The following is a 26793-nucleotide window of genomic DNA, read 5'->3' as shown; positions in this document are numbered from 1 at the left end:
CGGAGTCAGTGATTGATACCTTAATACAGGCTAGGAAACCTGTTACCAGGAAAATTTACCATAAAATATGGCGTAAATACTTATATTGGTGCGAATCCAAGAGTTACTCATGGAGTAAGGTTAGGATTCCCAGGATATTGTCTTTTCTACAAGAAGGTTTAGAAAAGGGTTTATCTGCTAGTTCGTTAAAGGGACAGATCTCAGCTCTGTCTATCCTTTTACACAAACGTCTGGCAGACGTTCCAGACGTTCAGGCTTTTTGTCAGGCTTTGGCTAGGATTAAGCCTGTGTTTAAGACTGTTGCTCCGCCGTGGAGCTTAAACTTAGTTCTTAACGTTCTGCAAGGTGTTCCGTTTGAACCCCTTCATTCCATTGATATCAAGCTGTTATCTTGGAAAGTTCTGTTTTTAATGGCTATTTCCTCGGCTCGAAGAGTCTCTGAGTTATCGGCCTTACATTGTGATTCTCCTTATCTGATTTTTCATTCAGATAAGGTAGTTCTGCGTACTAAACCTGGGTTCTTACCTAAGGTAGTCACTAACAAGAATATCAATCAAGAGATTGTTGTTCCATCATTGTGCCCTAACCCTTCTTCAAAGAAGGAACGACTTCTGCACAATCTGGACGTCGTCCGTGCCCTGAAATTTTATTTACAGGCAACTAAAGATTTTCGTCAAACTTCTTCCCTGTTTGTCGTTTATTCTGGACAGAGGAGAGGTCAAAAAGCTTCGGCTACCTCTCTCTCTTTTTGGCTTCGTAGCATAATACGTTTAGCCTATGAGACTGCTGGACAGCAGCCTCCTGAAAGGATTACAGCTCATTCTACTAGAGCTGTGGCTTCCACTTGGGCCTTTAAGAATGAGGCCTCTGTTGAACAGATTTGCAAGGCTGCAACTTGGTCTTCACTTCACACTTTTTCAAAATTTTACAAATTTGACACTTTTGCTTCTTCGGAGGCTGTTTTTGGGAGAAAGGTTCTACAGGCAGTGGTTCCTTCCGTGTAAAGATCCTGCCTGTCCCTCCCGTCATCCGTGTACTTTTAGCTTTGGTATTGGTATCCCATAAGTAATGGATGACCCGTGGACTGACTACACTTAACAGGAGAAAATATAATTTATGCTTACCTGATAAATTCATTTCTCCTGTAGTGTAGTCAGTCCACGGCCCGCCCTGTTTTTTACGGCAGGTCTAAATTTTAAATTAAACTCCAGTCACCACTGCACCCTATAGTTTTCTCCTTTCTCGTTTGGTTTCGGTCGAATGACTGGGTATGACGTAGAGGGGAGGAGCTATATAGCAGCTCTGCTTGGGTGATCCTCTTGCACTTCCTGTTAGGGAGGAGATATAATCCCATAAGTAATGGATGACCCGTGGACTGACTACACTATAGGAGAAATGAATTTATCAGGTAAGCATAAATTATATTTTCTCAGGGATATGGATTTGGATTTATATTAAGACCTCCCGCAGGAAGGTTCTTTCTAACCCATATTCCAAAACATCCAATAAAAAGAAAAACAAATAATCCAGAAAAGTCCAGATATGAGCAAAGAAATGCCAGTAAGTTCCGTTACGAACAGCTCTTTGTTTTTTGGCATTATAAAGGATGCGGGACCGACTGACCAGGGGCTGAATACTGCCAGTTGCGGACCACTGTGATCAGGGAATACGGACATGAATTTCGCCTTGTGAGTAATGCTCAATTATAATAGCTAATATTGAACATTGAATTCATGTTTACCAGGAATTTTCATACATCACATTGGGACTCTGGCTTCACAGCCCCCAGCCGTGCAAGAGCTTCATGATACTTTCTAGTACTCACACCTGTACTGCATGTTGCATCTGGTAACGGCTCCAGCAAACTCATGTCACACTACACTGAACTTTGTTTTTGTCTGTTATCCAATAAAAAGCTCAGGCTTTTCTACAATCTATCTCAGATCTGGACAATATCAGAGTAATTGTTCCAGTTCTTTTGCAGGAACAGGTGATAGGATTTTATTAAAATCTCTCTTAATTGTTCCAAAGAAAGAAGGCACTTTCAGACCAGTTTTGGATCTAAAGACTCTAAACAATTTTGTAAGGATTCCATCTTTCAGAATGGAAACTATCAGGATTATTCTGCCTTTTGTTCATCAAGGTCAGCTTATGTCCACAATAGATTTAAATGACAACACACACACATTCCGATTCACTCAGAACATCACCAGTTTGAGGTTTGCTTTTCTGAAGAAGCATTATCAGCTTGTTGCCCTTCCATTTGTTTGGACTACAGCTCCAATTATATTTACCTATTTTCTGGGTGCCCTTTTATCTGTAATCTGAGCACAGGGTATTGCCCTTTCCTTACCTGGACAATATCTTGGTACTATAGCGGTCTTTTTTTTCTTTTAGCGAAATATCACACCTAACAACTATTGTTGTTGTTTCTTTAAAGACATGGTTGGAGGATCAATTTGCCAAAGAGCTCTTTGATTTCTCAAAGTTTACATACCTAGGTTTCCAGACTCGGTGTCCATGAGTCTTTCTCTCACAGAGCAGAGACGGATGAAATTGGTATCAGCTTGTCTGAATCTTAAGTCTTTCATTCCCATTAGTGGCTTTATTCCCTAGGTCTCATGATTGCAGCTTCAGATGCAATTCCAATTGCTCGATTCCACATGAGGCCTCTTCAGCTTTGTATGTTGCGTCATTGGAGATATTCATAGATTCCAGTACAAGTCGGTCTCTGACTTGGTGGCTGAATCATCAATTCAGGGGGCTACTTTTGCTCATCCTACCTGGTTTTTAATCACTACAGATGCAAGTCTTTCAGGTTAGGAAGCGGTTTTGGGGTCTCTGATAGCACAGAGGGTTTGTGATCCTCTGGAAGCAAGGTTGCCTATCAATATTCTAGAACTGCAATTTTCAGGGCCCTTCAAGCTTTGAAGTCTTAGCCCTGTTTCCAGACATAAGCTAATGCTTTGACATTGTCTGTCAACCATTGGGGGGGGGGGACCTCACAGTTCCCTGGCTGTGATAGAGGTATCTTGAATTCTCTTTGGCGGAAGTCAATTCTTGCCTAATCTCTGCAATTCACATCCCAGGAGTGAACAATTTGGAGGAGGACTTTATCAGTTGTCAGTCTCTACATCCAGTGAAGTGGTCCATCAGGATTTGTTCAATCTGGGCTCTACAAGAGATAGATCTGATGACCTCTCATTTGAACAACAAACTTCCCAGGTACTTTGGGAGGTCCAGGGATCCTCAGGCAGAGGTGGATGCCCTAGTAGTTGCTTGGTCATTTCAGCCTGCTTATCTGTTTCCTCCTTTGGTTTTTCTTTCTGGAGTGATTTCCAAGATAAAGCTATAGAAGTCATTTGTAATCCTGGTCTCGCAGGATTTGGTATGCATATCTGGTTCAAATATCCAGTTGCCCTCCATGGCCGCCTCCTCTGTCTCAAGGTCCTTTCTTCCATCTAGATCTAAAGTTTCTAAACTTAATGGCCTAAAAATTGAATGCTTAGTTCTGAGATGGAGATTCCCATATTCTGTGATTGAAACTCTGATTCAGGCTCTTAAGCCTGTTTCTAGGAAGATGTATCACAAGTAGGGTTGCACCGATACCATTTTTTTTAATTTTTTTTTAAGACCGAGTACAAGTACCAATACTTTTTTTTTTTTTTAAATACTCCGATACCAATTACCTATACTTTTTTTAATGTCATGTGGTTTCCCAAGCACAATACAGACTAATGATTTAAGATAGCTTCTTTATAATTATGAAGAACTGTAACTCAAAAGACATTATGAAATAATAAAAGTTTAATTTGCTTGTTGTCACAAAGTTTTAAAAACTCCAAGAAATTCCACTTAACATTTTTATAAATAAAAATATTACAATAAAATATAACAATAAATAACACATGTAAAATCACAAGCAACCAAAAGTGCAATACAGTAAAAAGAATATAACAGCGCACTGTTTAAACATGTGGACAACACTGTGTGCTAGATTCAATTTGACTGGTAAGCTTTAACAATGCGCTCATTGCATGTCCAACTCCATTAAAGTAATCTAAATAGAGTCCTATAATTGTAGGATAAGTGTTCAAAGGAATTAACTTAATTTTTCCTATGAACACTCTTACTGCAATTATATAAGCTAAGGATGTTCCTCAGAGTACAGTATGTTTTTAGCATAATTGCAGTTATGATTGTCTTATATGTGTGCGCAATTTAGCATAATTGCGCAAGATGAAAATTAGCAGTATAACTAGGGTGGCCATATTGCCGATTTAAAAAGGGACACATATGAAAAATACATGTCAGGGCTGTTTTCATAAAGAAATGTTTTGTATAAGAACCCTGACATATGTATTTTTCATATGTGTCCCTTTTTAAAGTGGAAATATGGTCACCCTCAATATAACAGGCAATCTAACAATTAGAATAATTTTTAAAAAGTTAGTGGCAAGTTCTTTTTAAGGAGCAGAAGCATCTCTGCATGTTCGGCTATAAGTCTGTTTCTGCTATTAGTAAGGACATTTGACGCTAAGCTGAACAGTCTTTCACTTTCCGCACTACTGCATGGGGCAGAAATATATTTTTAGGCCATTTTAGCCAGAGCTGGAAATCTCAATTTATTAACTGCCCAGTACTTCAGGGTTTGTCTGAACGAGGTACAGTTATCTCTCCTACAATAATACAAATAACAGCAATTTGTATTGGCAGAACAGAAGTGAACAATTTTTAGTTAAGTCTCCACTCCAGCTTAAAATGAAATGGGAACATGCAGTTTGAAAAAATGCCACAAGATGGCATATGGGTAAGAAGTGGAGGTATCGGTTTAAGTATCGGAGAATTTGCACAAGTACTCATGCAAATACTCTGTATCAGCACCGATACTAGTATCGGTATCAGTGCAACCCTAAACACAAGGTTTGGCATACTTATATTTCTTGGCATTCTTTTAGAATTCTTCAGTTTTTGCAGCATGGTTTACATAAGGGTTTATCTGCCAGTTCCTTGAAAGGGCAGATTTGTGCACGTTTAGTTTTGTTTCACAAAAAGATTGCTAGTATTTTGAGCCTATGCATAAATTGGATAATAAACTACTTTCTTGGAAAGTGTTTTCTTCTGACCATATCGTCTGCTAGAAGAGTTTCCGGATTATCTGCTCTTTCTTTCTAATGCCACGGTGAGTCCACGGAAATATCACTTGTGGCTAGCAGGAGGAGGCAAAGAGCACCACAGCAAAGCTGTTGAATATCACTTCCCTACCCACAAACCCCAGTCATTCTCTTTGCACGGGCAAGGAGCTGGTAAAGTTTTAGGTGTCTGAAGATTCTTCAATCAAGAGTTTTTTTTTTTTTTTTAAAGTAGAGCAGGTTGTTTTGTTTTTTATTAGGGCTTAGCTGTATTCTACGTCAGTCTCTACAGTAGAGCAGAGGTGGCTTTTAAGCACTTAGAAACTGCTGGGGTTTATTTCTCACTGTGCCTTCCATTTATGGTTGCTGTCCTGTCCTTAAAGCCTGATTAGGTTTAGTCAGTCTTTCATTCGTGTTCCACGGGTCTATGGGGGGAGGATGTCTTCTCATATCTGTGAGCTGCCCTGCTGCCGGGCAGATTGGAAGTCAGGTAAGTGCCTGTTTTTTATTTCTTTGAGCTTAAGAAGTTTAAGGCACTTTTCTGTTCTACTTGGGACCAGAACTCCTATGTGGGGATTTTCCTTGGCAGTATGTGGGGAACACTGGGTGACACTGTGTTGAGGAGAGGCTCTGTGTAGTTTGCAGCGATGTTGCTGTGTGTGTGTTATTTGCAAGTTACCGGCTTTTTCGTACAGTAATGGAGGCCAGTCTGTTAGATACGCCCACGAATAGGAGGGGTGGTTTTCTGAGGCGGCAATTAAGTTGCACCCCTTTCCGGAACTCTGTCTGTTTGTTCCGGTCTCAGCTTAGAACGCCTTGGGCTGCATTGCGCTTCTTTTTCCTGGGTCCGGATAGTTAGGGAATATTGTCCAGTTACAGGAGGTCAGGTAGACACCTCAGCAGGGTGTGTTGAGGTAAGGAGGCTGCCTGGGGGTTTTAGAGGTGCTTAGTTGGGTGTTTTTTTGTTTTTTTTTCATTTGGTGGTAAAACAGAATATTAACAGAAAGAAAGTTTGTTCTTTTAAAATTTAAAGGGACTGTGACGTTTTTTTATTTTTAAATTCTAGGAAGCCAGTTTGATTTATTTTGTGTAAAGACAGATCAAGGGGCTTTGCCAAATGTTACATGTAGCTTATACTTTGACTCTGATGTGGAACCTTCAATCCCTTTCTCCAACATTGGTGTGTCCGGTCCACGGCGTCATCCTTACTTGTGGGAATATCTCTTCCCCAACAGGAAATGGCAAAGAGTCCCAGCAAAGCTGGCCATATAGTCCCTCCTAGGCTCCGCCCACCCCAGTCATTCTCTTTGCCGTTGCACAGGCAACATCTCCACGGAGATGGTTAAGAGTTTTTTGGTGTTTAAATGTAGTTTTTTATTCTTCTATCAAGTGTTTGTTATTTTAAAATCGTGCTGGTATGTACTATTTACTCTGAAACAGAAAAGGATGAAGATTTCTGTTTGTGAGAGGAAAATGATTTTAGCAGACAGTAACTAAAATCGATTGCTGTTTCCACATAGGACTGTTGAGATGAAGTAACTTCAGTTGGGGGAAACAGTTAGCAGACTTTTCTGCTTAAGGTATGACTAGCCATATTTCTAACAAGACTGTGTAATGCTGGAAGGCTGTCATTTCCCCTCATGGGGACCGGTAAGCCATTTTCTTAGTCTCAAACAGAATAAAGGGCTTAATATGGGCTATAAAACTGGTAGACATTTTTATGGGCTAAATCGATTGCTTTATTTGGACATTTTATACATGTTTATGCTGATAATTCACATTTATAAACTTGGGGAACGTTTTTTAACGGCAGGCACTATGTTAGACACCTTTTCCAGTCAGGGAGGGCCTTCCCAGTTGTAGGCTGAGCCTCATTTTCGCGCCATTACTGCACAGTTGTTTTTGAGAGCAAGACATGCAGATGCATGTGTGAGGATCTGAAAGTAGCTGGAAAAGTTTCTAGAAGGCGTCATTTGGTATCGTATTCCCCTCTGGGCTTGGTTAGGTCTCAGCAAAGGCTGTAGCTGGGACTGTATAGGGGTTAAATTTGTAAACGGCTCCGGTTCCATTATTTTAAGGGTTAAAGCTCTGAAAATTGGCGTGCAATACTCTTAATGCTTTAAGACACTGTGGGGAAATTTTGGTAATTTTTGAACAATTCCTTCATACTTTTTCACATATTCAGTAATAAAGTGTTTCTGTTTAAAATTTAAAGAGACAGTAACGGTTTTGTTTTAAAACGTTTTTTGTGCTTTATTGACAAGTTTAAGCCTGTTTAACATGTCTGTGCCTTCGGATAAGCTATGTTCTATATGTATGAAAGCCAATGTGTCTCCCCATTTAAATTTGTGTGATAATTGTGCCATAGCGTCCAAACAAAGTAAGGACAGTACTGCCACAGATAATGAAATTGCCCAAGATGATTCCTCAGATGAGGGGAGTAGACATGATACTACGTCATCTCCTACTGTGTCTACACCAGTTTTGCCCACGCAGGAGGCCCCTAGTACATCTAGCGCGCCAATGCTTATTACCATGCAACAATTGACGGCTGTAATGGATAACTCCATAGCAAATATTTTATCCAAAATGCCTGCATATCAGAGAAAGCGCAATTGCTCTGTTTTAAACACTGAAGAGCAGGAGGGCGCTGATGATAATTGTTCTGTCATTCCCTCACACCAATCTGAAGTGGCCATGAGGGAGGTTTTGTCAGATGGGGAAATTTCAAATTCTGGAAAAAATTCTCAACAAGCTGAACCTGATGTTGTGAGATTTAAATTTAAATTAGAGCATCTCCGCGCACTGCTTAAGGAGGTGTTATCTACTCTGGATGATTGGGACAACTTGGTCATTCCAGAGAAATTATGCAAGATGGACAAGTTTCTAGAGGTTCCGGTGCACCCCGACGCTTTTCCTATACCCAAGCGGGTGGCGGACATAGTGAATAAGGAGTGGGAGAAGCCCGGCATACCTTTTGTTCCCCCCCCCCTATATTTAAGAAATTATTTCCTATGGTCGACCCCAGAAAGGACTTATGGCAGACAGTCCCTAAGGTCGAGGGGGCAGTTTCTACTCTAAACAAGCGCACTACTATTCCTATTGAGGATAGTTGTGCTTTCAAAGATCCTATGGATAAAAAATTGGAAGGTTTGCTTAAAAAGATTTTTGTACAGCAAGGTTACCTTCTACAACCCATTTCGTGCATTGTTCCTGTCACTACAGCAGCGTGGTTCTGGTTCGAGGAACTAGAAAAGTCTCTCAGAGAGACTCCATATGAGGAGGTTATGGAGTTCACGCACTTAAGTTGGCTAACTCTTTTATTTTAGATGCCGCTTTGCAATTAGCTAGATTAGCGGCGAAAAATTCAGGGTTTGCAATTGTGGCGCGCAGAGCGCTTTGGCTAAAGTCTTGGTCAGCGGATGTATCATCCAAGACAAAATTGCTTAACATCCCTTTCAAAGGTAAAACTCTATTTGGACCAGAATTGAAAGAGATTATCTCAGACATCACTGGGGGAAAGGGCCACGCCCTTCCTCAAGATGGGCCTTTCAAGGCCAAGAATAAGTCTAATTTTTGTTCCTTTCGCAATTTCAGGAACGGACCGGCCTCTAATTCTGCATCCTCTAAGCAAGAGGGTAATGCCTCGCAGCCCAAACCAGCCTGGAAGCCTATGCAAGGCTGGAACAAGGGTAAGCAGGCCAAGAAGCCTGCTGCTGCTAACAAAACAGCATGAAGGAGTAGCCCCCGATCCGGGACCGGATCTAGTAGGGGGCAGACTCTCTCTCTTTGCTCAGGCTTGGGCGAGAGATGTTCAGGATTCCTGGGCACTAGAAATAGTTTCTCAGGGTTATCTTCTGGAATTCAGGGAACTACCCCCAAGGGGAAGGTTCCACATGTCTCACTTATCCTTAAACCAAATAAAGAGACAAACGTTCTTATATTGTGTAGAAGACCTGTTAAAGATGGGAGTGATACACCCAGTTCCAATAAAGGAACAAGGAATGGGATTTTATTCAAATCTGTTCGTAGTTCCCAAAAAAGAGGGAACTTTCAGACCAATTTTGGATTTGAAGATCCTAAACAAATTTCTCAGGGTACCATCGTTCAAGATGGAAACCATTCGAACGATTCTACCCACTATCCAGGAAGGTCAATTTATGACTACCGTGGATCTATCCACAAAGAACATCATCAGTTCCTAAGGTTCGCCTTTCTGGACAAACATTACCAGTTTGTGGCCCTCCCATTCGGGTTAGCCACTGCTCCAAGGATTTTCACAAAGGTACTAGGGTCCCTTCTAGCGGTTCTAAGACCGAGGGGCATTGCAGTAGTACCATACTTGGACGACATTCTAATACAAGCGTCGTCCCTGTCAAAAGCAAAGGCTCATACATACATCGTTCTGGCCTTTCTCAGATCACACGGATGGAAGGTGAACATAGAAAAAAGTTCTCTGTCTCCGTCAACAAGAGTTCCCTTCTTGGGAACAATAATAGATTCATTAGAAATGAGGATTTTTCTGACAGAGGTCAGAAAGTCAAAACTTCTAAGCACTTGTCAAGTTCTTCATTCTGTTCCACGTCCTTCCATAGCGCAGTGCATGGAAGTAGTAGGGTTGATGGTTGCAGCAATGGACATAGTTCCTTTCTCCAACATAGGTGTGTCCGGTCCACGGCGTCATCCTTACTTGTGGGATATTCTCTTCCCCAACAGGAAATGGCAAAGAGCCCAGCAAAGCTGGTCACATGATCCCTCCTAGGCTCCGCCTACCCCAGTCATTCTCTTTGCCGTTGTACAGGCAACATCTCCACGGAGATGGCTTAGAGTTTTTTAGTGTTTAACTGTAGTTTTTATTATTCAATCAAGAGTTTGTTATTTTAAAATAGTGCTGGTATGTACTATTTACTCAGAAACAGAAAAGAGATGAAGATTTCTGTTTGTATGAGGAAAATGATTTTAGCAACCGTTACTAAAATCCATGGCTGTTCCACACAGGACTGTTGAGAGGATTTAACTTCAGTTGGGGGAACAGTGAGCAGTCTCTTGCTGCTTGAGGTATGACACATTCTAACAAGACGATGTAATGCTGGAAGCTGTCATTTTCCCTATGGGATCCGGTAAGCCATGTTTATTAAGATAGTAAATAAGGGCTTCACAAGGGCTTATTAAGACTGTAGACTTTTTCTGGGCTAAATCGATTCATTATTAACACATATTTAGCCTTGAGGAATCATTTAATCTGGGTATTTTGATAAGATTATATCGGCAGGCACTGTTTTAGACACCTTATTCTTTAGGGGCTTTCCCAAATCATAGGCAGAGCCTCATTTTCGCGCCGGTGTTGCGCACTTGTTTTTGAGAGGCATGACATGCAGTCGCATGTGTGAGGAGCTCTGATACATAGAAAAGACTTTCTGAAGGCGTCATTTGGTATCGTATTCCCCTTTGGGCTTGGTTGGGTCTCAGCAAAGCAGATACCAGGGACTGTAAAGGGGTTAAAGTTAAAAACGGCTCCGGTTCCGTTATTTTAAGGGTTAAAGCTTCCAAATTTGGTGTGCAATACTTTTAAGGCTTTAAGACACTGTGGTGAAATTTTGGTGAATTTTGAACAATTCCTTCATATTTTTTCGCAATTGCAGTAATAAAGTGTGTTCAGTTTAAAATTTAAAGTGACAGTAACGGTTTTATTTTAAAACGTTTTTTGGTACTTTGTTATCAAGTTTATGCCTGTTTAACATGTCTGAACTACCAGATAGACTGTGTTCTGAATGTGGGGAAGCCAGAGTTCCTTCTCATTTAAATAAATGTGATTTATGTGACAATGACAATGATGCCCAAGATGATTCCTCAAGTGAGGGGAGTAAGCATGGTACTGCATCATTCCCTCCTTCGTCTACACGAGTCTTGCCCACTCAGGAGGCCCCTAGTACATCTAGCGCGCCAATACTCCTTACTATGCAACAATTAACGGCTGTAATGGATAATTCTGTCAAAAACATTTTAGCCAAAATGCACACTTATCAGCGTAAGCGCGACTGCTCTGTTTTAGATACTGAAGAGCATGATGACGCTGATAATAATGGTTCTGAAGGGCCCCTAAACCAGTCTGATGGGGCCAGGGAGGTTTTGTCTGAGGGAGAAATTACAGATTCAGGGAACATTTCTCAACAAGCTGAACCTGATGTGATTACGTTTAAATTTAAGTTGGAACATCTCCGCGCTCTGCTTAAGGAGGTATTATCCACTCTGGATGATTGTGACAATTTGGTCATCCCAGAGAAGCTATGTAAAATGGACAAGTTCCTAGAGGTCCCGGGGCTCCCAGAAGCTTTTCCTATACCCAAGCGGGTGGCGGACATTGTAAATAAAGAATGGGAAAGGCCCGGTATTCCTTTCGTCCCTCCCCCCATATTTAAAAAATTGTTTCCTATGGTCGACCCCAGAAAGGACTTATGGCAGACAGTCCCCAAGGTCGAGGGAGCGGTTTCCACTTTAAACAAACGCACCACTATACCCATAGAAGATAGTTGTGCTTTCAAAGATCCTATGGATAAAAAATTAGAAGGTTTACTTAAAAAGATGTTTGTTCAGCAGGGTTACCTTCTACAACCAATTTCATGCATTGTTCCTGTCGCTACAGCCGCATGTTTCTGGTTCGATGAGCTGGTAAAGGCGGTCGATAGTGATTCTCCTCCTTATGAGGAGATTATGGACAGAATCAATGCTCTCAAATTGGCTAATTCTTTCACCCTAGACGCCACTTTGCAATTGGCTAGGTTAGCGGCTAAGAATTCTGGGTTTGCTATTGTGGCGCGCAGAGCGCTTTGGTTGAAATCTTGGTCAGCTGATGCGTCTTCCAAGAACAAGCTAGTTAACATTCCTTTCAAGGGGAAAACGCTGTTTGGCCCTGACTTGAAAGAGATTATCTCTGATATCACTGGGGGTAAGGGCCACGCCCTTCCTCAGGATCGGCCTTTCAAGGCCAAAAATAAACCTAATTTTCGTCCCTTTCGTAGAAACGGACCAACCCAAAGTGCTACGTCCTCTAAGCAAGAGGGTAATACTTCTCAAGCCAAGCAAGCTTGGAGACCAATGCAAGGCTGGAACAAGGGAAAGCAGGCCAAGAAACCTGCCACTGCTACCAAGACAGCATGAAATGTTGGCCCCCGATCCGGGACCGGATCTGGTGGGGGGCAGACTCTCTCTCTTCGCTCAGGCTTGGGCAAGAGATGTTCTGGATCCTTGGACACTAGAAATAGTCTCCCAAGGTTATCTTCTGGAATTCAAGGGGCTTCCCCCAAGGGGGAGGTTCCACAGGTCTCAGTTGTCTTCAGACCACATAAAAAGACAGGCATTCTTACATTGTGTAGAAGACCTGTTAAAAATGGGAGTGATTCATCCTGTTCCATTAGGAGAACAAGGGATGGGGTTCTACTCCAATCTGTTCATAGTTCCCAAAAAAGAGGGAACGTTCAGACCAATCTTAGATCTCAAGATCTTAAACAAGTTTCTCAAGGTTCCATCGTTCAAAATGGAAACCATTCGAACAATTCTTCCTTCCATCCAGGAAGGTCAATTCATGACCACGGTGGATTTAAAGGATGCGTATCTACATATTCCTATCCACAAGGAACATCATCGGTTCCTAAGGTTCGCATTCCTGGACAAGCATTACCAGTTCGTGGCGCTTCCTTTCGGATTAGCCACTGCTCCAAGGATTTTCACAAAGGTACTAGGGTCCCTTCTAGCTGTGCTAAGACCAAGGGGCATTGCTGTAGTACCTTACTTGGACGACATTCTGATTCAAGCGTCGTCCCTTCCTCAAGCAAAGGCTCACACGGACATCGTCCTGGCCTTTCTCAGATCTCACGGATGGAAAGTGAACGTGGAAAAGAGTTCTCTATCTCCGTCAACAAGGGTTCCCTTCTTGGGAACAATAATAGACTCCTTAGAAATGAGGATTTTTCTGACAGAGGCCAGAAAAACAAAACTTCTAGACTCTTGTCGGATACTTCATTCCGTTCCTCTTCCTTCCATAGCGCAGTGCATGGAAGTGATAGGTTTGATGGTAGCGGCAATGAACATAGTTCCTTTTGCGCGCATTCATCTAAGACCATTACAACTGTGCATGCTCAGTCAGTGGAATGGGGACTATACAGACTTGTCTCCGAGGATACAAGTAAATCAGAGGACCAGAGACTCACTCCGTTGGTGGCTGTCCCTGGACAACCTGTCACAAGGGATGACCTTCCGCAGACCAGAGTGGGTCATTGTCACGACCGACGCCAGTCTGATGGGCTGGGGCGCGGTCTGGGGATCCCTGAAAGCTCAGGGTCTTTGGTCTCGGGAAGAATCTCTTCTACCGATAAATATTCTGGAACTGAGAGCGATATTCAATGCTCTCAAGGCTTGGCCTCAGCTAGCGAGGGCCAAGTTCATACGGTTTCAATCAGACAACATGACAACTGTTGCGTACATCAACCATCAGGGGGGAACAAGGAGTTCCCTGGCGATGGAAGAAGTGACCAAAATCATTCAATGGGCGGAGTCTCACTCCTGCCACCTGTCTGCAATCCACATCCCAGGAGTGGAAAATTGGGAAGCGGATTTTCTGAGTCGTCAGACATTACATCCGGGGGAGTGGGAACTCCATCCGGAAATCTTTGCCCAAATCACTCAACTGTGGGGCATTCCAGACATGGATCTGATGGCCTCTCGTCAGAACTTCAAAGTTCCTTGCTACGGGTCCAGATCCAGGGATCCCAAGGCGGCTCTAGTGGATGCACTAGTAGCACCTTGGACCTTCAAACTAGCTTATGTATTCCCGCCGTTTCCTCTCATCCCCAGGCTGGTAGCCAGGATCAATCAGGAGAGGGCGTCGGTGATCTTGATAGCTCCTGCGTGGCCACGCAGGACTTGGTATGCAGATCTGGTGAATATGTCATCGGCTCCACCATGGAAGCTACCTTTGAGACGGGACCTTCTTGTTCAAGGTCTGTTCGAACATCCGAATCTGGTCTCACTCCAGCTGACTGCTTGGAGATTGAACGCTTGATCTTATCGAAGCGAGGGTTCTCAGATTCTGTTACCGATACTCTTGTTCAGGCCAGAAAGCCTGTAACTAGAAAGATTTACCACAAAATTTGGAAAAAATATATCTGTTGGTGTGAATCTAAAGGATTCCCTTGGGACAAGGTTAAGATTCCTAAGATTCTATCCTTCCTTCAAGAAGGATTGGAAAAAGGATTATCTGCAAGTTCCCTGAAGGGACAGATTTCTGCCTTGTCTGTGTTACTTCACAAAAAGCTGGCAGCTGTGCCAGATGTTCAAGCCTTTGTTCAGGCTCTGGTTAGAATCAAGCCTGTTTACAAACCTTTGACTCCTCCTTGGAGTCTCAACTTAGTTCTTTCAGTTCTTCAGGGGGTTCCGTTTGAACCCTTACATTCCGTTGATATTAAGTTATTATCTTGGAAAGTTTTGTTTTTGGTTGCAATTTCTTCTGCTAGAAGAGTTTCAGAATTATCTGCTCTGCAGTGTTCTCCTCCTTATCTGGTGTTCCATGCAGATAAGGTGGTTTTACGTACTAAACCTGGTTTTCTTCCAAAAGTTGTTTCTAACAAAAACATTAACCAGGAGATTATCGTACCTTCTCTGTGTCCGAAACCAGTTTCAAAGAAGGAACGTTTGTTGCACAATTTGGATGTTGTTCGCGCTCTAAAATTCTATTTAGACGCTACAAAGGATTTTAGACAAACATCTTCCTTGTTTGTTGTTTATTCCGGTAAAAGGAGAGGTCAAAAAGCAACTTCTACCTCTCTCTCTTTTTGGATTAAAAGCATCATCAGATTGGCTTACGAGACTGCCGGACGGCAGCCTCCCGAAAGAATCACAGCTCATTCCACTAGGGCTGTGGCTTCCACATGGGCCTTCAAGAACGAGGCTTCTGTTGATCAGATATGTAGGGCAGCGACTTGGTCTTCACTGCACACTTTTACCAAATTTTACAAGTTTGATACTTTTGCTTCTTCTGAGGCTATTTTTGGGAGAAAGGTTTTGCAAGCCGTGGTGCCTTCCATCTAGGTGACCTGATTTGCTCCCTCCCATCATCCGTGTCCTAAAGCTTTGGTATTGGTTCCCACAAGTAAGGATGACGCCGTGGACCGGACACACCTATGTTGGAGAAAACAGAATTTATGTTTACCTGATAAATTACTTTCTCCAACGGTGTGTCCGGTCCACGGCCCGCCCTGGTTTTTTAATCAGGTCTGATAATTTATTTTCTTTAACTACAGTCACCACGGTATCATATGGTTTCTCCTATGCAAATATTCCTCCTTAACGTCGGTCGAATGACTGGGGTAGGCGGAGCCTAGGAGGGATCATGTGACCAGCTTTGCTGGGCTCTTTGCCATTTCCTGTTGGGGAAGAGAATATCCCACAAGTAAGGATGACGCCGTGGACCGGACACACCTATGTTGGAGAAAGTAATTTATCAGGTAAACATAAATTCTGTTTTTGCACGAATTCATCTAAGACCATTACAACTGTGCATGCTCAAACAGTGGAATGGGGACTATACAGACTTGTCTCCAATGATTCAAGTAGATCAGAAGACCAGAGATTCACTCCGTTGGTGGCTGACCCTGGACCATCTATCCCAGGGAATGAGCTTCCGCAGACCAGAGTGGGTCATTGTCACCACCGACGCCAGTCTAGTGGGCTGGGGCGCGGTCTGGGAATCCCTGAAAGCTCAGGGACTATGGTCTCGGGAAGAGTCTCTTCTCCCGATAAACATTCTGGAACTAAGAGCGATCTTCAATGCTCTCAGGGCTTGGCCTCAGCTAGCAAAGGCCAGATTCATAAGATTCCAATCAGACAACATGACGACCGTTGCGTATATCACTCATCGGGGGGGAACAAGGAGTTCCCTGGCGATGAAAGAAGTGACCAAAATAATTCAATGGGCGGAGGATCATTCCTGCCACCTATCTGCGATCCACATCCCAGGTGTGGAAAACTGGGAAGCGGATTATCTGAGTCGTCAGACATTCCATCCGGGGGAGTGGGAACTCCACCCGGAGATCTTTGCCCAACTAACTCAATTATGGGGCATTCCAGACATGGATCTGATGGCGTCTCGTCAGAACTTCAAGGTTCCTTGCTACGGGTCCAGATCCAGGGATCCCAAGGCGACTCTAGTAGATGCACTAGTAGCACCTTGGACCTTCAACCTAGCTTATGTATTTCCACCGTTTCCTCTCATTCCCAGGCTGGTAGCCAGGATCAAACAGGAGAGGGCCTCGGTGATCTTGATAGCTCCTGCGTGGCCACGCAGGACTTGGTATGCAGACCTGGTGAATATGTCATCGGTTCCACCATGGAAGCTACCTTTGAGACAGGACCTTCTTGTTAAGGGTCCATTCGAACATCCAAATCTGGTCTCCCTCCAGCTGACGGCTTGGAGATTGAACGCTTGATTCTATCAAAGCGTGGGTTTTCAGATTCGGTGATAGATACTCTGTTTCAGGCCAGAAAACCGGTAACTAGAAAGATTTACCATAAAATATGGAAAAGATATATCTGTTGGTGTGAATCCAAAGGATTCCAATGGAATAAGATAAAAATTCCTAAGATTCTCTCCTTTCTACAAGAAGGTTTGGAGAAAGGATTATCTGCAAGTTCTCTAAAGGGACAGATCTCTGCTTTATCTGTCTTACTACACAAAAGATGTCAGATGTTCAAGCATTTGTTCAGGCTCTGGTTAGGATCAAGCCTGTTTACAGACCTTTGACTCCTCCCTGGAGTCTAAATCTAGTTCTTTCAGTTCTTCAAGGGGTTCCGTTTGAACCTTTACATTCCATAGATATTAAGTTACTATCTTGGAAAGTTCTGTTTTTGGTTGCTATTTCTTCTGCTAGAAGAGTTTCAGAGTTATCTGCTCTGCCATGTTCTCCGCCCTATCTGGTGTTCCATGCAGATAAGGTGGTTTTGCGTACTAAGCCTGGTTTTCTTCCAAAGGTTGTTTCTAACAAGAATATTAACCAGGAGATAGTTGTACCTTCTTTATGTCCGAATCCAGTTTCAAAGAAGGAACGTTTGTTACACAATTTGGACGTAGTCCGTGCTCTAAAATTCTATTTAGAGGCTACAAAAGATTTCAGACAAACATCTTCTTTGTTTGTTGTCTATTCTGGTAAAAGGAGAGGTCAAAAAGCGACTTCTACCTCTCTTTCCTTTTGGCTTAAAAGCATGATCCGATTGGCTTATGAGACTGCCGGACGGCAGCCTCCTGAAAGAATCACAGCTCACTCCACTAGGGCTGTGGCTTCCACATGGGCCTTCAAGAGCGAGGCTTCTGTTGACCAGATATGTAAGGCAGCGACTTGGTCTTCACTGCACACTTTTGCCAAATTTTACAAATTTGATACTTTTGCTTCTTCGGAGGCTATTTTTGGGAGAAAGGTTTTGCAAGCCGTGGTCCCTTCCGTTTAGGTAACCTGATTTGCTCCCTCCCTTCATCCGTGTCCTAAAGCTTTGGTATTGGTTCCCACAAGTAAGGATGACGCCGTGGACCGGACACACCAATGTTGGAGAAAACAGAATTTATGCTTACCTGATAAATTACTTTCTCAAACGGTGTGTCCGGTCCACGGCCCGCCCTGGTTTTTTAATCAGGTCTGATGAATTATTTTCTCTAACTACAGTCACCACGGTACCATATGGTTTCTCCTATATTTTTTCCTCCTGTCCGTCGGTCGAATGACTGATGTGGGCGGAGCCTAGGAGGGACTATATGGCCAGCTTTGCTGGGACTCTTTGCCATTTCCTGTTGGGGAAGAGATATTCCCACAAGTAAGGATGACGCCGTGGACCGGACACACCGTTGGAGAAAGTAATTTATCAGGTAAGCATAAATTCTGTTTTTTGTTCATCATATATTGATAGGACATTACATTAGAGGGATAGACTTTTTGATTCTGAGCTATCATTAGCTAAGGCAGATGCTGTTCAGCGGTCTCCTGTTCAGGATATGCCACAGCTTTCACCTCAAACGTCCCATACTTTAGTGTCTACTCATGCAGTGCCCAGTGTTTCTTCAGTTTCTCCAGTTGGGGTTTCCTTGCAGGACATTGGTACCCAGATATCTTCTGTGGTAACTGATGCCCTGGCGGCTTTTCCCATGCTACAGGGGAAGCGAAAAGGAGTTGTAAGGATTTATTGAGTAAGGTGACTGAATCAGGTGTGGCTATGTTGAATGTTTCTTCTCATAGGTCTGAGGGGGAGTATTCTTCTATAGCGTCTGAGGGGGAAACCTCACAGTATAGTTCCTCCTTCTGATGCTGAAGTTGCAACTTTCCGGTTTAAGCTTGAGCACCTTCGGGTGTTACTCAAGGAAGTTTTGGCTACTTTGGATGACTCTGACACCACTGTTGTAGTCACTCCTAAGAAATCTAGTAAGCTGAAAAAATATTTTGAGGTTTCTTCTTCTTTCCTGTTCCAGACCGTGCTTCTGAGATTATTGCACAGGAGTGGGAGAAGCCTGAGATTCCTTTTTCTCCTTCTCCAATTTTTTAGAAGATGTTTCCAATTGCTGATTCTATTAAGGAGTCTTGGCAGACGGTTTCCAGTTTGGCTAAGAGGACTACTATTCTCATAGAGGATAGCTGTTCTTTAAAGATCCTATGGATAAAAAGTTGGAGGCGTTGCTTAAAAGGATGTATGTTCGCCAGGGGTTGCAATGGCAGCCTGCTTTGTGTGTATTGCCACTGTCACTAGCACTGCAGCATATTGGTTTGATGCGTTGTCTGATTCTATTCAGACAAATATGCCTCTTGAAGAGATTCAGGATAGGATCAGGGATCTTAAATTGGCTAACTCGTTTATCACGGATGCCTCTTTGCAGGTCATCAAGTTGGGAGCTAAGATTTCTGGTTTTGCTGTTCTGGCTTGCAGGGCCTTATGGTTGAAGTTGTGGTCTGTGAATATGTCCTCCAAGTCTAAGCTTTTGTTGATTCCTTACAAGGATAAGACCTTAGTTGTAGGTAAGGATGTGGGTGGCGCCTCTTGGCCTTCTGTGTATAAAATAATGCTTCTTGAGAACAAATTATTTATTTTGTATTATAAATGATAGATCTATACAAGATATTTATCTCGACCCCTTCAAGATAACAGGCAAATAGTGATGTGGAAATATAACAAAAAATTATTAATAATAAAAAATTATTACTAATTAGGTAAAATATATGCAAAACTTGGCTAAGTAAAATTTCAACACCGGTGTCTTAATATATTCGAAATATTTTTTATTTAAAAACATGAATTGAGATATACAAAATATATCTATATACGCTAATATATAAAAAACATCAAATTTCTAGCAATGACTAAACATCCACAATTTATAGATGTATTATCTATTTGTAATCAAATCCTGAATGACAACTGAAAAGACTGGATATACCTAAACTAGATTAAGGAGCGGTTAATTACGCTGTGTTAAAAAGTCTCTCATGTGCACAATTTGAAAAGTGAGTTCATTGGTTGGAGTCACAATGAGTAAGTATATATTTCTCTCCTATTTATAAGTACGATGTTATAGCCGATTAAATGCCTTGATTACAGAGCAACTTTAGTGCAAATTGTTGATCATATAAACATCCAGTATGAACAGTGCAAATATCCGATGGAAATGGATGGATACAAAGTCAGTGATATATATACAATTGTTATGAACAGCAAGTGTTTCTTTAGAAGTATTGCAATTGCTGCAGTCTCTTCTGCATCCTCACCAGGCCGATACCTCTCTGAGGTAAGTTAGTGATGCGTGTGTCTTTTGTCCAATCAATGCGAAGAAGTGAAGTGCGCGCACTCATTAAAAAATACCTTGTCTTTTCTTCAAACTCCTACAGCTTCATTCTTTGACAACTTACAATGAAGTGGTTATGGGAGTTCATCCGAGGTTGGTATCCAGATAATGTGGAGCTGCGAAATGGACAAAAAACACATGCATCACTAACTGACCTCAGAGAGGTATCTGTCTGGCGAGGACGCCGAAGAAACATTGAGTACAATTTCTGTGAATGCAAGCAACATCGCTTATACCCAGAGACTGCGTAATAATTCGTAATAATTTTTTATTATTGATAAATTTTTATGTTATATTTCCACATCACTATTTGCCTGTTATCTTGAAGGGGTTGAGATAAATATCTTATATAGATCTCTCATTTATAATACAAAATAAATAATTTGTTCTCAAGATCTATATAAGATATTTATCTCAACCCCTTCAAGATAACAGGCAAATAGTGATGTGGAAATATAACATAAAAATGTATCAATAATAAAAAATTATTACGAATTTGGTAAAATATATGAAATACTTGGCTAAGTAAAATTTTGACACTGGTGTCTTTATATATTCTAAATATTTTATATTTAAAAACATGAATTGAGATATATAAAATATATTTATATACGCCAATATATAAAAAAAAACATCATATTTCTAGCAATGGCTAAACATCCACAATTTATAGATGTATTATCGATTTGTAATCAAATCCTGAATGACAACTGAAAAGACTGGATATACCTAAACTAGATTAAGGAGCGGTTAATTTCGCTGTGTTAAAAAGTCTCATGTGCACAATTTGTAAAGTGAGTTCATTGGTTGGAGTCACAATGAGCAAGTATATATTTCTCTCCTATTTATAAGTACGATGTTTTCATAAACCTTTCGTTTAGACTGTCCCTTGATGTTAAGAATATTTGTTTAATCGGCTATGCCTTGATTACAGAGCAACTTTAGTTCAAATCGTTGTCTATTCCAATATCTGTGTTTCTTTAGAAGTATTGCAATTGTTGCAGTCTCCCCTCTGGGTATAAGCGATGTTGCTTGCATTCACAGAAATTGTACTCAATGTTTCTTCGGCGTCCTCGCCAGACAGATACCTCTCTGAGGTCAGTTAGTGATGCATGTGTTTTTTGTCCATTTCGCAGCTCCACATTATCTGGATACCAACCTCGGATGAACTCCCATAACCACTTCATTGTAAGTTGTCAAAGAATGAAGCTGTAGGAGTTTGAAGAAAAGACAAGGTATTTTTTAATGAGTGCGCGCACTTCACTTCTTCGCATTGATTGGACAAAAGACACACGCATCACTAACTTACCTCAGAGAGGTATCGGCCTGGTGAGGATGCAGAAGAGACTGCAGCAATTGCAATACTTCTAAAGAAACACTTGCTGTTAATAACAATTGTATATATATCACTGACTTTGTATCCATCCATTTCCATCGGATATTTGCACTGTTCATACTGGATGTTTATATGATCAACGATTTGCACTAAAGTTGCTCTGTAATCAAGGCATTTAATCGGCTATAACATTGTACTTATAAATAGGAGAGAAATATATACTTACTCATTGTGACTCCAACCAATGAACTCACTTTTCAAATTGTGCACATGAGACTTTTTAACACAGCGTAATTAACCGCTCCTTAATCTAGTTTAGCTATATCCAGTCTTTTCAGTTGTCATTCAGGATTTGATTACAAATAGATAATACATCTATAAATTGTGGATGTTTAGTCATTGCTAGAAATTTGATGTTTTTTATATATTAGCGTATATAGATATATTTTGTATATCTCAATTCATGTTTTTAAATAAAAAATATTTCGAATATATTAAGACACCGGTGTTGAAATTTTACTTAGCCAAGTTTTGCATATATTTTACCTAATTAGTAATAATTTTTTATTATTAATAATTTTTTGTTATATTTCCACATCACTATTTGCCTGTTATCTTGAAGGGGTCGAGATAAATATCTTATATAGATCTATCATTTATAATACAAAATAAATTATTTGTTCTCAAGAAGCATTATTTTTATACACAGGCCATGAGGCGCCACCAGTTCGTGGTTCCCAAGAAGGAGGGGACTTTCAGACCAATTCTAGATCTCAAAAGTGTAAACAAATTCCTCAGAGTTCCATCTTTCAAGATGGACACTATTCGTTCCATTCTTCCTTTGGTTCAAGAGAGCCAGTTTATGACAACAGTAGATTTGAAGGATGCGTATCTTCATATTCCCATCCACAGGGACCTTCGCAAGTTTCTGAGGTTTGCGTTTATCTAATAGTGGCATGATGAGGGTAAGGGACTTTTCATATTTTAGCCTGGGGGTTATGTGAAGTGGGAGGAATACTTAAAGCTTTGCTGGGGTGTTCTTTGCCTCCTCCTGGAGGCAAGGAGTTGAATTCCCATTAGTAATTAGAATGGATTTTTTTGACTCTCCATGCCAATGGAGAGAAATTCAATTTTAAAATTAGTTTCACCAGCTCAATTACAATGTGATGATTAAATGGAAAATAAAGCTATTTTTTATAACATACTGTTTCAGAGGAAGCAAAAACGTAAAAATGGTAGAATTTAGTAAAAGTATTCAAAGAAGACCAAGTGGCTACCTTGCAGATTTGATAAACTTTACCTAGTAGAAGTTCTTCTCTGCTGTGGCAGAGGCTGACCTTCCTCCAAATAAGCTCTGTGAATCAAAAGTTTCAACCAAGAAGCTAAAGAAATAGAGGCATTGGCCTTTAATAGGCCCAGAAAAAATAACAAACGAAAAGTTTTGTCTGAAATCTGTAGTAGCATTAACAGACTTGGAGCTGGTGAGAAGAAAGACTTCTAACTGCGAGTACTGTATCCCTTCCCTCATGGCTTGTTGTCTAACAGTGGCATGATGAGGGTAAGGGACTTTTCATATTTTATTGAATCCTCCTGTGTGGGTGGGCAATGAGGGGCCATCATTTCTAGGAAACTTATGTGCTTAAATAGTCCCTCAGCAGCGGCGACACTCTCTTTATTTAAAAATCAGAGACCCCCGTATGCCAGTATTGAGTGGGTTTACAGTTTAATCCTTTCATAGGGATTTATAGGCGACCGTGATTTTAATGCCCTGTTAAGGGTTATTTTACATGAGATCGCAGGTACGGTTTCCTGGGCAGTCGGGGACCTTTTTCACTGCGTATAACCCTTTGCGACTTATTCTATATGTCTGATCTTATTTACACTGTCAGGAGACCGTTTGGTGCATTTAAGGATTTTGGTGCAACAAGCTGTACCGTTATGTCCCTGAATTCCCCCTTATACTAAGCATACAGCATGTACAGGGAGCTGTATGTGGGATATGGTCTCTACTGCGTAGTTTTGGTGCGATCAGTTTGCGCGCTGTGAAGAGTGATACACAGCTACTTGAGATTCCTGCATACTTGAAGGGGACAGAAAGAAAGACTGTTATGCCTTAAATCATTGCAGTACTAGTTTTTACAAAGAGTGATACAGAACGGAGGACCGTAACTAGGTAGTGGCCTCCTATCTCAACGGTTTTTCATATGTTTTGCTGCTTTCTCTCCTCTAAGTTCCGACTGTTTAGTGTTGGAGGTGATCGCATTGCGCGCCTTAATTTTTCTAGCCCCTGCTCTGCAGCACCTTCCCTTTTATTGCGGTACACAGTTGTACACAATCTTGGGGTGTTTTATTTTTAGCCCTTTGGTGTCAGGGATATTTCAGAGAGGGCTTGGAGTGTGTATAATTCTATTTATTATCTGTGTTTACTTTTGTGGAATATGACCATGCACATTCAACATATACCTCATGGTCCCTTTTCACTGTAAACTTTACTGGCTCATGGGGTCTGTCTCTACAGAACTGCATATCTGATTTGCTTTCAGAAATGTTCATTTTTCTGCATTTTAACACTGCCTTATAATCAGAGGATTCCCTAGTGTCTGCCGCCATCAAGTGGCGACTGAGGATATTTTTAATGATTATTTCCTCAGAATATCATTAGACTAATATAGTGACTCTTTTGATGTTATCCCTTTTTGGTGCACAATGTTCTGTTTTATTTTCCAAATTCAGATTTTGTTGTTAGTTTTCATTTCTCTACTGACAAATAATTTAGCTTTTTTCCTAATATTTGGGTAATTCTCATTGCTGGGCAGTACTACTCATTTTCTCCTAGGGAGACAATTTAGATTGTATTCAGTAGTTGTAGATTCTTTGCGGATTTATTTAAATTTTCTTGATTCTGTGTGGTATGTATTGCCTGGGCAATTTTGCTTATTTGAGAAAAACGCCATTAAGGATGGGTAAATTGCCTTCTTTTGTGATGCTGGTGTGCAGATGATGCGTCTGGGTGCAAAGACTTCTAGTCTGAGCCTACCGCCACACTGACCTGAATACACTCGATCCGTCTGATCTCGAAAAGTAAGCAGGGCCAGGCTGGATCAATACCTGGATGGAAGACCTCCTGGGAACGCCAGGTGCGGTAGCCTTATCTCACAGAGCCTTGTGGCTAGTGTCTTGGTCGGCAGACATGGCTGTCCAAGTCTAGTCTTCTATATTTTCTGTTTTAGGGAAGACCCTGTTTGGTCCCAGCCTGGCTGATATTTGGTGGAAAAGGAGCCTTTCTGCCTCAAGATAAGAAGACTAGACCTAAGGGTCGCCAGACTTCTAATTTTCCTTTCCTTTCCCAATTTCAAGGGATAGATATCCTCTTCTATTTCCAAGCCTGAACAGACCAGGCTCTCCTGGAGAAAGGGCAGCAGTCCACGATTCCTTCCTCTGAGAACAAATCAGCATGAGGGGTTCGCCCCCGATCCAAGGATGGTAGGGGGCAAACTTTAGTTTTCATGAAGCTTGGATTCACAATGTTCCAGATCCTTGGGTGTTGGATATTTCTAGGATACAAGATAGGCTTCAAATCTTGCCCTCCGAGAGGCAGTTTTCTCCTGTCCAGATTATCAGCAAACCAGGAGAAGAGAGGCATTCTTAAACTGCGTCAGGGATCTATCTTCTCTAAGATCGTTCATGTCCCTCTGGCTGATCAGGGACGAGAATTCTATTCATCTTGTTCATGGTTCCCAAGAAGGAGGGAACCTTTTTGACCTATTCTAGACCTGAAGTGCCTCTACAAATTTGTTTCATGTAAATGGCAAGAGTCCATGAGCTAGTGACATATGGGATATACATTCCAACTAGGAGGGGGCAAAGTTTCCCAAACCTCAAAATGCCTATAAATACACCTCCTACCTCACTTGTACCTTGGTTTTACCAGCTTTGCCTCCTTGTGGAGTTGGTAAAGCAAGTTGTGCTTGATTTTTGTTCTGTGATAGGCGCTTCTAAGCATATTGAAGCCCAGTTCCTCTCAAAGTACAGTGTTTGTCTGAGGGATGTGAAGGAAGTATTGCCTAACGATGCCATGTTTTCACCTATGGGAAATCTATTCTAAGGCTCTCTGTAATCGGTCACAGAGATTCATCTCTGCCTCCCTTTGCAGATCGACATTATACTCCTCTACCATTACCTCTGCTGATATGTTTCAGTACTGGTTTGGCTGCCTGCTATATGTGGATGGGTGTCTTCTGGTAAGTATATATATCATTTTTTCTAAGACACACTGTTATGTTTGGCACTCTATCTTATAAAGTTTTAAATGTATATTGTATCTATTTGCCTTGAGTCGGGTCTGTGTATTTCCCTTTGCATTCTAAACAGTTTCAGCTTGGGAATTATGCTTATGGGAGTTTTTAGGCTTACCTTGGGTTCCAGTTAATTATAACTTGAAGTCTGTTTTTTTTTTTTTTCCAATAATTTTGTTGGCAGAATGTTACTTTTTATTGCGCCAGATTTTGGCGTGAAGTTGCGTCCCTTTTTTTGGCGCGAAGTCGCGTCTGTTATGATGCAAGTCGGGTCATTTATCTTTGGCGCCAAAAGTTTTTGCTCTGCATTTGTGCCTTTAAATTTGTTACATAAGTCTCTCCCTGTTTTTGCTCTCTGCTTGCTTTTGATTTTATTTTTGTTTAAATTTTTTATCTTTAGCATTTTTTCCCATTCCTGAAACTGCTATTTGAGGAAATTGGATATTTTGTTTAAATGTTGTTTTTTCTTTTTTGTTGCATTTTGCAAGATGTTTCAGACTGATCCTGCCTCTGATGATACTGTAAGAACTAAGCTGCCTGAACACAATTCTACCAAAGCTAAGTGTGTATGTTGTAAATTAGCTGATCTTATTTCTTCAGCTCAAATATGTGGCACTTGTTATAGAAACATTATCAGCATGTAAAGGTTTTTCTTCTGTATGCTGCAGCCATACAGAAGGCTATGACTGTTATTCGCCTTCAAATAAACGTAAACGGTCTCTCCTAACTTCTCATAAATCTGATAAAGTTTGTATTGATCGACAGCATACGGAAGTATCTTCTGCTGATGAGGATTTCTCTGGCTCAGAGGATCCTACTTCAGAGACTGACATTGATCAATCAACCTTTCTTTTAAAGATTGAATATATTCGTTCTTTATTAAAGAAAGTATTGTTTACTTTGGGTATTGAGGAATCTAGTCCTCTTGATAACAAGAATAGCAAACGTTTGAATTCTGTTTTTAAAACTTCTGAGGTTACTCCTGAAGTTTTTCCTATTCCAGATGCTATCTCTCATATGGTTACTAAGGAATGGTCTAAACTTGGTGCTTCTTTTAACACTTCTTCTAGGTTTAAAAGTTATATCCTTTACCTGTAGCTAATTTAGAGTTTTGGGGAAAAGTCCCTAAGGTTGATGGGGCTATTTCTACTTTGGACAAAC

The 26793-nt window shown here is 41.3% G+C and overlaps 1 protein-coding gene and 1 pseudogene across 1 annotated transcript in view; both read left to right on the top strand.

Annotated features, from left to right (window-relative positions):
* The window catches only part of LSM1 (LSM1 homolog, mRNA degradation associated), a 126237-nt gene that overhangs the window by 95043 nt on the left and 4401 nt on the right, over nucleotides 1-26793 (top strand). The window lies entirely within an intron of this gene.
* Nucleotides 24369-24486, top strand: LOC128665252 (uncharacterized; annotated as a pseudogene).

The sequence above is a fragment of the Bombina bombina genome, chromosome 6 (genome assembly GCF_027579735.1).
Source record: "Bombina bombina isolate aBomBom1 chromosome 6, aBomBom1.pri, whole genome shotgun sequence".
In the NCBI taxonomy this organism is placed as follows: Eukaryota; Metazoa; Chordata; class Amphibia; order Anura; family Bombinatoridae; genus Bombina; species Bombina bombina.
Note: the sequence above shows the minus strand (reverse complement) of the source record. Positions and strands in the feature narration are given on the sequence as shown.